The sequence below is a fragment of the Scylla paramamosain genome, chromosome 12, assembly GCF_035594125.1.
Source record: "Scylla paramamosain isolate STU-SP2022 chromosome 12, ASM3559412v1, whole genome shotgun sequence".
NCBI classification, from domain to species: domain Eukaryota; kingdom Metazoa; phylum Arthropoda; class Malacostraca; order Decapoda; family Portunidae; genus Scylla; species Scylla paramamosain.
Window position 1 is genome coordinate 23,020,448 of NC_087162.1, and position 12,500 is coordinate 23,032,947.

The 12,500-nt window shown below is 44.2% G+C and overlaps 1 long non-coding RNA gene across 1 annotated transcript in view; it reads left to right on the forward strand.

Annotated features, from left to right (window-relative positions):
* LOC135105449 (uncharacterized) overlaps positions 1–12,500 on the forward strand; it is a 119,266-nt gene that overhangs the window by 61,443 nt on the left and 45,323 nt on the right. Inside the window, exon 3 of the long non-coding RNA XR_010270850.1 lies at positions 4,989–5,033. This is a non-coding gene — a long non-coding RNA (uncharacterized LOC135105449). The remainder of the gene's footprint in view (positions 1–4,988; positions 5,034–12,500) is intronic.

Sequence of the window (12,500 nt, forward strand, 5' to 3'; positions counted from 1 at the left end):
GAGGAGGAGGAGGAGGAGGAGGAGGAGGAGGAGGAGGAGAAAACGTGCCTTTAGAGATGAGAAATAGAAGGTAATGCCCCAAAGAATGAAGTTTGGAGACGCTTGCTCCGAGAGATAGTCGCTTAAATGTTGCCTTCATGCTTCCTGCGCCTCTTTAAAGGTGTGCGTGCGTCCCTCACTAAGCACAGGTGGACGCAAAGGTAAAGGGAGTGTGATGTTAACCCTTTGACTGCTATGGTCGTCTTTGTGCAATATTCAGAACAGTATAGAAGTTTTATGGAGAAGGCTTATGGAGAATGTTAAGAATAAGGGGTTATTTTTCAGTTTTCTATGCTGCAAAGCTAATTAATATATGCTAGTAGAAAATTGTGTGTCTGAAATATGCGAAGGGATTATGGGGAAAGGATGGCTTCCCCGGAAAGGGTTGAAATTCCTTCCTGATATTTATAAAGATTTGCTAAAAGTTTAGGACAGAAAAGACAAAAAGTGATTGAAAATTTTCTTACTCTCAGACAATCATCATCATCATCATCATCATTATCGTCATTGTTATTAGTTATTGTTACCATAAACGTTATTCTCTTATTTTTCTTACGTTCCCCTTTATTTTCTTATGTTCTTACTGAAATACATAGGTACTATTAGGTGTGTTTCTTGCAGGGACTGCCACGTGCAGACCTGATGGCTTCTTGCAGCTTCTCTTATTTTCTCTTGTTTCTTTCTCATGTTCCTTTTATTCGAGATTCGCTTGGGTTCCTGTAACATTCTCTATCTCTCTCTCTCTCTCTCTCTCTCTCTCTCTCTCTCTCTCTCTCTCTCTCTCTCTCTCTCTCTCTCTCTCTCTCTCTCTCTCTCTCTCTCTCTCTCTCTCTCTCTCTCTCTCTCTCTCTCTCTCTCTCTCTCTCTCTCTCTCTCTCTCTCTCTCTCTCTCTCTCTCTCTCTCTCTCTCTCTCTCTCTCTCTCTCATCTCACCTTCCCTTCATCCCTTCCTCTCCTCCACGTCTTCTTTTCCACTTCCCTTCCCTGCTCCCCTTTCCACCAGAGGCAAATTGGATTCACTAATTCTTTCAGGAACTAATGGTGATGGAACTCTGCCGCTGTAACTCTGTATTCTGAGCCTCGCCGGGGCCTGGCAGGGCGGCGGGGCGGCAGAGGGTAAGGGACAAGTGGAAATTATAATACAGTGCTTAACGAGGTGAAACGTGTCATCCGTCTTTTTGTTGAGGTGTGCGGTGTTGTTGCTGGTGGTGGTGGTATTGTAATAACATTGTATTTATTATTATTATTATTATTATTATTATTATTATTATTATTATTATTATTATTATTATTATTATTATTATCATCATCATCATTATCATCATCGTCATTATCGTAGTCACCGTCATCACATTGTTATTATTTTCATATTTTTCTTAATTTATATTCTAAAGAACGTTTTCATTACTGCTATGACTAACTATGATTAACGATTTGAAAGGAAGGTAACTACGCCAACAGATGAATGGGAAAACAATAGACATCACAAATACTGCAGTGTTTTGACGATGTAGTGTTGGTGTCTTATGACAGAGGCGATCCCTGGTGAACCAGAGTGTTGAGAAGGCGGCGTTGGAAGGCAGGCGGTGAAGCAGCGGACGCGGACCGTAGGGTTGGTAGGGAGGTAGAGAGGGAGGGGGTGAGGTGTTGCATGGGGATCACGGAGGGAAGGTTCTGGTGGTGGGGATCTAACTTTTCCAGCTGTTCATCTTCTTCTCTAGTTTCCTCGTATTTTCATGCATGCGCTTCGCAACTTCGCTCTTGCTTGAGACTGGAAACTTAACACCGCAGTAGTTCTTCATGTAGACGCGCCGCGGCTGGTCTGGGTACTGCTTGGGTGTGCCCTTCTTGAACCCCAAGAATGAGGACACAGTGTCCTTCATGTTTTCAAAGCGGCAGGCCATGGGTGTCTTTTCCTCGTCATCCAGGGAGGCTGAGGGATCAGGCAGGCCCACCCTCACATTCCCTACGCGATCACAGGTCGCGGCCACCAGCGATTGTGGAGTGTTTGCTGGCGGGGGTCCCTCCACCAGGGTCAGGCCGTACTTGTCCACCAGCTGCTGTAACTCATGTAGTGATAACTTTGCCTCACTCACACCCAGGTTCTTCCAGGGCGACCCTTCGGGAGCCTGTAGCCTCGCCACACACTGCTCGTCCTTGCTGAGGCCGCGGCCCGCCAGCCCGGCCACCACTAGTATCAGCACCGCTCCCAGCCCGGAGGTGCTCATTGTAAATGTTTTCATTAGAAATAGTGGAAGCCACGTTATTTGCGTTGTAAAAGAAGTGAGTCGGAACATTTCACACGGGCACCGAGCCGTCTACTCCTGGAAATACAACATACTTCTGCCCAAAACATAAAGTGAAAACATTCATATAAAAAGTCTGAAAAATAGTGAAATAAAGAATCCTAAGAGCACACAGACGCACCGCTCTGTGAAGACCAAGTGCGGTGTGGAAGCGGAGCAGGAAGGGGAAAAAAACACCTTCAGCGGGGCGACACTCCCCCTTACTGGAGCGTCCCTCGGCGGCACCTCGAGCGTTGGGCTTCCAGTCCTTTTTCTTTTTAGCTCGGCGACTCCATTCCTCCCTTCCTCACGAACAGTCGAGAATCCGCGGCGAGGGGGCATTTGGAGGGGATGGCGAATAAAATCGTGAGGTGAAGGACGTCGAGTAATATGGAAAGTTTTATGAGGAGAGGTAGAGGAGCTGTGGGCACTGCACGTAAAGGAGGCAGTGGATGACGAATGGAGTGCTGCAGTGTGTCAGGAACTCGACGTGTGCATTTACTGCCTCGCTGCGCTGACCGAAAGAAATAGACAGGTGTGAGAAACACCACTGGTCCTAGACCTGAAGAGCACCGAACGCCTTTAGAAACAAACATAAAAGTTCACATAAAGTGACCAGAGAAGAAACCTTCGTGAACTGGAACTGAAAAGGTAAGACGGAAGCTCATTTATGTGGTAGTTTTATCCAAGCGCTTCATCACACCTTTGATCTTCGAAATTATAATGGTTTTTATTTATTTATTTATTTTTTTCACTGAAGTTTTTTTTCCTGTCCTCTCGAGGCGGAGTGCTGATGTGCTGCTGTGCTGCTGTGGCTTCTGCGGCGTCCATCCCAGCAGTAAATGCCTGGAGCCACCACGGGGTGGGAGACTCGTCCTCGAGCTATGCGGGAGGTATTTCTTATAGCAGACTGACCCCACATCGGTCCTTGACGTTCACAAGTGGGCGAGACCAGTGCTTGAAGCCCTTCATAGAGAGCCACGCCTTTCATCAACTTCATTCTGTATTTCCTCACCAACTGTCTTTCCGACGTCAAATCTTTTCCGTGGTGACTCATCAGACGCCATCGGCCGCGCGGCGCACTGCTCCTTTACGTCGGGATGAGAGCAACTTAAAAACATTTACAGAACTAATAACTGCTATACTGGTGATGCTAATGGTAGTTTTTACTGTAATGGTCTGTAAGGGCCTCTGTGCCCCTCCCTCCTTAGCTGCCATCCTAAACACATAACTCTTTCTTTGTCGGAACCCATCTTCACCCGCCATCCATCACCCGTCACCCATCAACCATCACGACCCATCAACCACCATCACCATCACCCATCACCCACCACCCATCACCCACCACTAAAGACCCCGGAGCAAATGGCAGGGGGACGAAGCAGCCTCAGCCTCTCTGGACCTCCTGCTACTCCGGGGTGAAGGAGGCTTTTAGTGTCTTCCAACCCACGCGTGAAAAAGCAGTCGAGGGATTTTTATAAGCATTTTGCAGACACAGTGGCATCTTATGTGTACTGTATGGGGTGAGAGAAGCACACCGTATTGAAGCGTGGGAAGTGTGGGAAGTGGGTAGGAAGTGTAATCCGTTTCTCTCTCTCTCTCTCTCTCTCTCTCTCTCTCTCTCTCTCTCTCTCTCTCTCTCTCTCTCTCTCTCTCTCTCTCTCTCTCTCTCTCTCTCTCTCTCTCTCTCTCTCTCTCTCTCTCTCTCTCTCTCTCTCTATCCTTTGTTTCTGCGTCATTACACTTCCATGCATTGCAATATACATTATGTATTGGTGTATCAACAGCTGTTATTGTTACCATGACGAACAATTAGTAAGAAACAAAGCATCTTTTGTGTCCGTATAACAATGCAAATTGGTCGTTATTGTTATTATTATTATTATTATTATTATTATTGTTATTATTATTATTATTAGTGAAACGAGGGAATTAGAATTACATGTTACCGAGCTATCATCTTCCTAGAAAAAGGAAAATAATAATAATAATAATAATAATAATAATAATAATAATAATAATAATAATAATAATAATAATAATAATAAATAAGTAAATAGATTGATAACATAAACAGTGGCACAGAACTGAAAACCCTTCATCTGGACATTTTTCTTCCTACTAAAACATGAAAGAATGAAAAAAAAAAAGCGATCAGTTTACCGTTTTCATCCTGTCATTTATAGTTATTATTATCATTATTATTATTATTATTATTATTATTATTATTATTATTATTATTATTATTATTATTATTATTATTATCTATTTTTTTTTTAACTAATACGTATACTGTCATTGCTATTTGATCATCACTGCCATTAATAGTTACCGAGCGAGGCACCAATTAGTCACCTTTGATCGCAGGTGTGAGGGTAATGAAGCGTATGGGGGAAAGAAAACACCTTTTGTCCAATAATAAGGCAATAAATATTAATCATGAATTTATAAACGAACGAAAAAAACAAAAAAAAAAATTGATTTGCACTGATAAAGAAATGGTAGAGGGAGGAGGTAAAAAAAAAAAAGCTATTGTTGGCGTGATGATATTGTTTAATGTCTTTATTCTGTGCATGTTATTTAGTGTTATTTTCTTATTGTTGCTTGGTCTTTATATAACTTTTTGTTTATTTGTATTTTTTATATTTTTTATGTGTATTTCAGATTCGCTCACCCGGATGTGATCTGCGTCAGGTGTGCCGGCAACAGGTAATGTGTGTGATATATTGTTATTATTATTATTATTATTATTATTATTATTATTATTATTATTATTATTATATTATTATTATTATTGTTGTTGTTGTTGTTGTTGTTGTTGTTGTTGTTGTTGTTGTTGTTGTTGTTGTGTTGCTGTTGTCAGTCATAGCAGAGAGAGAGAGAGAGAGAGAGAGAGAGAGAGAGAGAGAGAGAGAGAGAGAGAGAGAGAGAGAGAGAGAGAGAGAGAGAGAGAGAGAGAGAGAGAGAGAGAGAGAGAGAGAGAGAGAGAGAGAGAGAAAGCTAATATTATGATAAATGGAAATAGAGAGAGATTACGTATAATTAAGAGGACCGTAAGAGGAGACAAAGGGACAAGGGAATTAGGTGACACAAATAAGAGAGAACTAATGAGAGGCTGGCAGAGTGTGAGCGGGAGAGAGAGAGAGAGAGACAGAGAGAAAAAAGAGTTGTTGTTCTGGGAAAAGTCAGTGTGTCTGTGAAGAGTGAGGGAAAAAGTGAGGGATGTGGTTTCTGATTTCAAGGGAGAGGTGTTTGTTGGGACAGGGTGACAGTGAAGTACACAAAAGAGAAGAGGTTTGAAAGAGCAGTGTTAAATGAAAGAGATGTAGCAGTAGTAGTAGTAGTAGTAGTAGTAGTAGTAGTTTTAGTAGGTTTAGTAGTAGTAGTAGTAGTTATTTTGTTCGTTGTTGTTGTTGGTGGTGGTGGTGTTTGTGGTGGTGGTGTTGGCAGTTTAGGAGTAAAAAATGTAAGGTCAATAAGGAAAAGAGTGTTGATAAGAATGTGACTTGAAGAAGAAAATGGGAAGTAGAGAAGAGTGGGAAGTCGTGTGGGGTTGAAAGGAATCACAGTGGAGTTAATAAATAAACAGTTCGAGTAATGACGATGGTAATGATGATAATAATGACAAAAAATAGTATTATCATCAAACTCCCTCACACAGACACGCACACACATACTACGACCACCACCACCACCACCACCACCACCACCAGGCACTTCCTTATCAAAGTAGAATCTTCCCTTTTCTCACACTCAGAGACACTAAATCCTTTTCTTCTCTTTCCAAGTGGTACTGCTTCCCTCGCCCTCACCCTCTCCTCTTCCCCTTCGGCGCCACCGGCAGGAGGCCGCCTTTTCCGCCGCGGCTTTTGTGAGCGGGAGAAAATAGGTGGCGCGTAAGAAAGACGAGGAGGAAGAAAGCGTGAGTGAAGAAAGGCGTAGAGGGAAGGGTAAGTGAGGACGCACAAAGGGAGGGCAGTGGAGTGAAGGGATGGATGAAAGAAAACCAGTAGTGAGAGAAATAGAAATGCTCTGAGTCATTTATACAGGAATTGTGGTCATATTGATTGATGAGTTGCGTAACTCTACGTTATTAAGTATATGAGAGAGGAAATGCATCATCACGCACAGAGGAAGTAATGACTGCTGGATACTGCTGCTGTGAGGTTGTCTCGCCTGCGTCCGTCCTTCGTAACCTGCGCTGATCAGAGCCTGGCACTGCAGCCCGCCACGGGAAGGCGAGGCTGCAGGCGCAAGGACACAGACGGATCACACGGCTGACTGTAATCATAAAGGAGGTGCAGAGGCGAGGCTGGCAAGACGGGTTCTTTACATGATGGTTTTGCGCAGTTTCTCATTCATTTCCGTGGTCTTGGCGCCCATGCGGGTCCTTACGTCGCTGGTAGTGGAGCTTAGCGGGAGGTCTCTGCCGCAGTAGTTCTTCATGTACTTGCGCGGCGCAGCGCCAGGAGTCTGCTTAGGCTTTCGCTTGATCGTCCCGAAGAGAATATTAAGAGTCTCTCGGAAGCGCTCCATCCAGCAGCTGAAGATACTCTCGTCCTCGCTGCGGGAGGGAAGAGCCACCCACATGTCTCCCAGGTGCTCGCAAGCCACGTCAAGCCGCACCTCGGCACCCTGCGGGGGCGGCGACCCCTTCGCCAGCTTCAAGTGATGCTTATCCACGAATTTCGTCAACTTACGCAGCGGCATCTTTTTAGGTGCCACCTTCATCGTACTCCAGGGTGACGCTTCGGGGGCCTGCAGCCTCACAGCGCACTGCTCCTCCTGGCCCAGGCTGCGCCCCGCCAGTCCCGCCACCACCATCACCGCCGCCGCCAGGAAGGTTCTTAGCCCAATGATGCTCATCACAAGTGTTTATTATTACCAGCGTGGTGACGGTGATACGTTTGTCTAGTCACAAAAGTACCGTTGTAAATTGAAATAAGAATTAATCCCCAAATGTTACATGCACGAACCTAAATGTCCTTCAGTACGTTATCTTGTCTTTTTTAATTTTTTTTTATTGAATTTAGATCATTATACACATGACCGTCTATAATGTCGTTCATTAAAGTGCGGGTGCGTCGTTATGCTGATTAATGACCACTAGACATGACTCCTCACGTCTCCTCAAGTACGCGTTTATCGACCTGCTGTGTGGCGGCAGGAGTGATGGGCCGCTCGCCACAGTGCTGCCTCCATCTGAACTGAGTGGAACACGGCTACTGGTCATAATGTTTTGAGTGACACGCAGCTATGGTGATTACTAAAACATTCCTCGAACGGTATCATTTTATGTACAGCGATTACTGTAGGTCTTGGCCAGCACGTTGACAATGTTAGGTTAGGTTAGGTTAGGATAAGGTTAGGTTAGGTGGCTGGAACGTAGGACTGGGCGAAGGGTGAAGGCGATGGACTCTATCGACCTCTGCTGCTCCTTCGTCACGAGCGCTCCGCTGTATTGCCGTCTAAAAATGGACTCGGTCTGCTTCCCATTGTTCCATTTCCAGGAGGTTTGTATGTACGTACAGTCAAGGACCAGAAGGCAAGTAAACTACACTTATTTCCACTCAACTGCTCAATCATAAGTCCTCTGATCTGCTGACAATATCTGTTCAAAATATAGCAAATGGTAGATTTTGTCTAGATTTGATAACGATTGATTGGTTGATTGATACCAACATATAACAAAAACGTTAAAAAAAATATCCATACACATACATATCTATATATATCTATACATATATATATATATATATATATATATATATATATATATATATATATATATATATATATATATATATATATATATATATATATATATATATATATATATATTTTACCCTTCCACTGTAGTTAAGTCTATAATAATCTAGGCTAATGAAATATCGAGAGTATATATATATATATATATATATATATATATATATATATATATATATATATATATATATATATATATATATATATATATATATATATATATATATATATATATATATATATATACTCTCGGCATTTTCATTAGCCTAGATTATTATAGACTTAACTACAGTGGAAGGGTCCGTAAGACAACTCGCCTATTGGCGTAAGGGTGACTGCACACAACCTGGCGAAGGAAGCGAGTAGAGTTAGGAGAGGCGGCTCGAGGGGTCGTGGCGTGCAGGGTCAGGATGTCCCTCGGTCACCCTACACAGACCACCGCAACCAATTCCCCCGTCATGAATATTGACCATGGAGGTTTAATACTAACGGGTGTCTGTCATGAAAACGTAAAATTTTCAGCTTTACAAGGCCATGGGGTGCACTGGGGAGAACATCTATTATTTAAGTGATAGATTCAAGAAAATTGACTTGTTACGGTTCATGTTTCTACTTGGAGCTCTGTTTTGGTGTTTGCAAGTGTTGGATTTATGAGTTTCTGTCCCTGTTCTGATCTGCTGTGGGGAGCGTTCATTATTTACGTAACTTGCTCGGGAAAGTTCACCTGTTGCGATTTTTTATGTTATTAGGAAACTGTAGTACTATTTGTACCTGCTGGCGTTAGGGTGTCGTTTTTTTTTTTCCATATCCTACCTCATCAAACGACCTAAATTCATGGCAAACTTAACTTGACCTAAGGTAACATAACCTTACATATATCAGCATAACATTAGAACATAACAACCTAACAAATTAGTTGCAGACTTAACTTGACCTTGACCTAACCTAACGTAGCATTACATATATCAACATAATATAGGAACACAGCATAACAACTGACTTTACATTATAACATAGTATATTAACATAACAATATTACCTCTCTTATTCAGTTTAACCAAACCAAACAAGCTGTAGATATCAGTGGCAAACTTAACTTGACCTAACCTAACAATACATATCAACATAACAAAGATACATAACAACTGACATTACATCATAACCTCGTTTAATAACAACAATATTACCTGTTTTGTTCAATTTAACCAAACCAAACAACCTATAGATATTTTCTCTTGACAATCCTTACTTACACTACCAACTGATATTCTTCCTCTCGCTTTTACGAACAAGTGCTGCAAACATTTATTCTCACACAAGCTCTGGACAACTTGAAGATTCTGCCTTCTCATGCTCTGCCATTTAAGTCCTCTGAATGCCATGAACGATCCACCTAACCTAACCTAACCTAACTTGGCATCTTCCTAAATAACACAGCGGACTCTTATCACCACAAAGTAAATGAGTACGTAAATAAATATAGAAAAATAAAGCTTCGCGTGAGAATATTATTGTTTATCCTGCTTATTCTTTGCATGTTATTGTTATTATTATTATTATTATTATATATATATTTTTTTTATTGTTGCGCTGTCTTCGTGTCATTTTTACATCACCTTAAATAACACAAAATAAAAACTTCATCATTATTTATTCTTTTCACTTCCTTGCATGTCACTGTATGTATTCCAGCACCTTGAATTCTCTCTCTCTCTCTCTCTCTCTCTCTCTCTCCCTCTCTCTCTCTCTCTCTCTCTCTCTCTCTCTCTCTCTCTCTCTCTCTCTCTCTCTCTCTCTCTCTCTCTCTCTCTCTCTCTCTCTCTCTCTCTCTCTCTCTCTCTCTCTCTCTCTCTCTCTCTCTCTCGTAGTTTAGCATCGGCACCTTGCACGACAGAGGGCGGCTTTCATTACTCCTCGCTTTACTCCTCCCAAGGTGACCCTCTTCTGGGAACCGACGACTTTCTCTCGCCGACACCTGATTCCCTAATGGGTGTCCTGGGGCGCGGTGTTTGTTTCCTCCTCGCGTCCCAGGTAAAAGAGGCGGTGGCGGAACGGGGGCTTCTCCACGCTGGTGTCTTGGAGAACCCAGAAATAGAGCCTCGTCCACTGAGAAAAACGAGAGGGAGGTTTAGTTTGAAGGTCAGGTGTGTGTTTGTGTGTGTGTGTGTGTGTGTGAGAGAGAGAGAGAGAGAGAGAGAGAGAGAGAGAGAGAGAGAGAGAGAGAGAGAGAGAGAGCCACACACACACGTTCCACCCTTTCGTGACGGACGCACCTGCCGCCAAGAGGACGTGCCTCATTTACTGGCAGACAGGTGGCCCATCACAGCCCGGCCAGACTGTACTAGCGCTTCAAGCTGAGTGTTTGCTGGACCTCCATATTGCTGTTATCATTAGTGGTAGTAGTAGTAGTAGTAGTAGTAGTAGTAGGGAATAGGGCTGAGGAATGTACAAGCAGCCGCAAAGATTCAAGCGTAAATTCATGTCTTTGATGTTGCAGTTCTCTTGAGGTGCCTTTATTTCTATCTCAGTTGATGTAGAAAACAACATAAGAAGCACACACACGGTTCGCTTTAAAGATAAGTCTTTTGGAGTTGGATAGTTTATTTGATGGCAGACGCGTTCTTCAAGTAAGAGAAAAACACGAGTGAGGAGTGTGTGTTGTTCTGGGAATTCGTGTTACCTGCCACGTGTACCAACTCTGAATACGCAAAACTTGCTGCACAAAGTCGTTGGAAAGATGCAGAAGACTTTCCAGGACAAAAGAAAATAGTTAAGATACTGGGAAAGCTGCAGGGCGGGTAGGGGAGGCCGGGGCGGGAGGGGCAGGTGGCGGGAATACCTTGCTTGGCCCGCCCTTCCCGCTCGGCTGCCAATCCATGTAGCCAGAACGTTAATTCTACAGAGATGATTTACATTTCTTGATTGAATCGCCAGAAAATGAGGACGAGTAAACCTTGACGAGGATAAACTGTTGACTTGTGCTAGATTAAGGAGGGGCGAGGTTGGTTTCTTGTTGAAGGGGTCACAGTTCCTTCCAGAGTGCAGAGGCGGAACGAGCCGCCTCACTCGTGTTGTTCATGAGGCGCTCCCGCACGGAGGTCCTGCGGGTGACGGGCAGCCGCCAGTAACAGTAATCGACGCTGTACTCCCGGATGCGGCTATCGCTCGTCTGTATAGGCCTGCTCTTTTTGACTTCTAACATCTTGAGGAGACTGTGCAGGATGGGCCTGACGAGGCAGATATTGGACAGGGGCACGAGGCGTCTGGTGGCGGGTAGCAGGGCCTGCCGGGACTTTCTTGGCTTGGCTCTGATGTCCCTGTGTGTGGCCCACCAGCGCCGCGGCGCCGCGTCACACTGGATATCGAACAAGGGATAGTCCACTGAGGGGGGCGGCGCCCCTTCCATCAGCACCAAGTCTTCCTCCTTCACCACCGCCAGCAAGTAACTCCATGTAACACTTGAGGGACTGCCCGCCCAGTGCCACGGCTTGCCTCCACGACCCACCGCCTCCACCCTGCACCGCCCCTCCCCGCCTCCCATCCTGCCCTGGCATCCCCTCAAAGCAGCCAATAACACAATAACTAATACAGTATTTCGGGAAATTGTAAATGCCATTCAAATGACATTTTTTTTTATTTAATATAAAATTTCAGCTGTGCTGGATAAGGCAGAGATCCCCAGGGGCGAGGCTGCCTGGGCGCGCCAGTTTCCACCGCTGTGGCGATTTTTCTGGCGAGAGAGAAAAAAAAAAGTACAAAATTATCTAGTCATTTCTGTGTCACACCAGAACTAGAGACCTGGTGGAGTGCAGCTACACCATAGGGGAGGCAGGCGTCGACGTGGGCGTGGGCGTCGCGTAAAAGGTCCTCACCTTTGCGTTAACCTTTCAAAACATTTTTTTTTCTGTATTATCGCAATATTCCTTCTTGAATTTTCGCAGCTTTTCAGTGAATTATTTTTCAATGTAACTTAATTGTTGTAGACGGTCTGTATACCTCACTACCTATTGTCAGTACATCTTGAGCATCACCACACACTTGAGCAGAAAAAAAAAGACACGCGTGGAGGTAAAAAACACACACCTGTTAACTGAATGACGCTTGAGAGCTGGTACAGTGTGCTTGGGAGGGAAGAGCGGGGCGCGAGGAGGGACGGGGGAGGAGGGAAGGGCGGGGCGGGAGACGGTGGGCTGGAGGGCAGGAGGGTCGAGGCGTTTCCAAGAAGTCAGAGCGAAAGGAAAGGTGAAAGCAAATTGAACAGCCACTTGTGTGTTGTTGTGAGAGGCGTTTCACCGTCTGAAGTGTTGCCGAGTGTTTTCACCTGAGTTTTGTTCCATCGCTCTCAGTGTGTGGAGTTATCTCTCTTTTTACTCTCCGTGAGGCTGTTTACTCATCTTGCTGCACGAATTA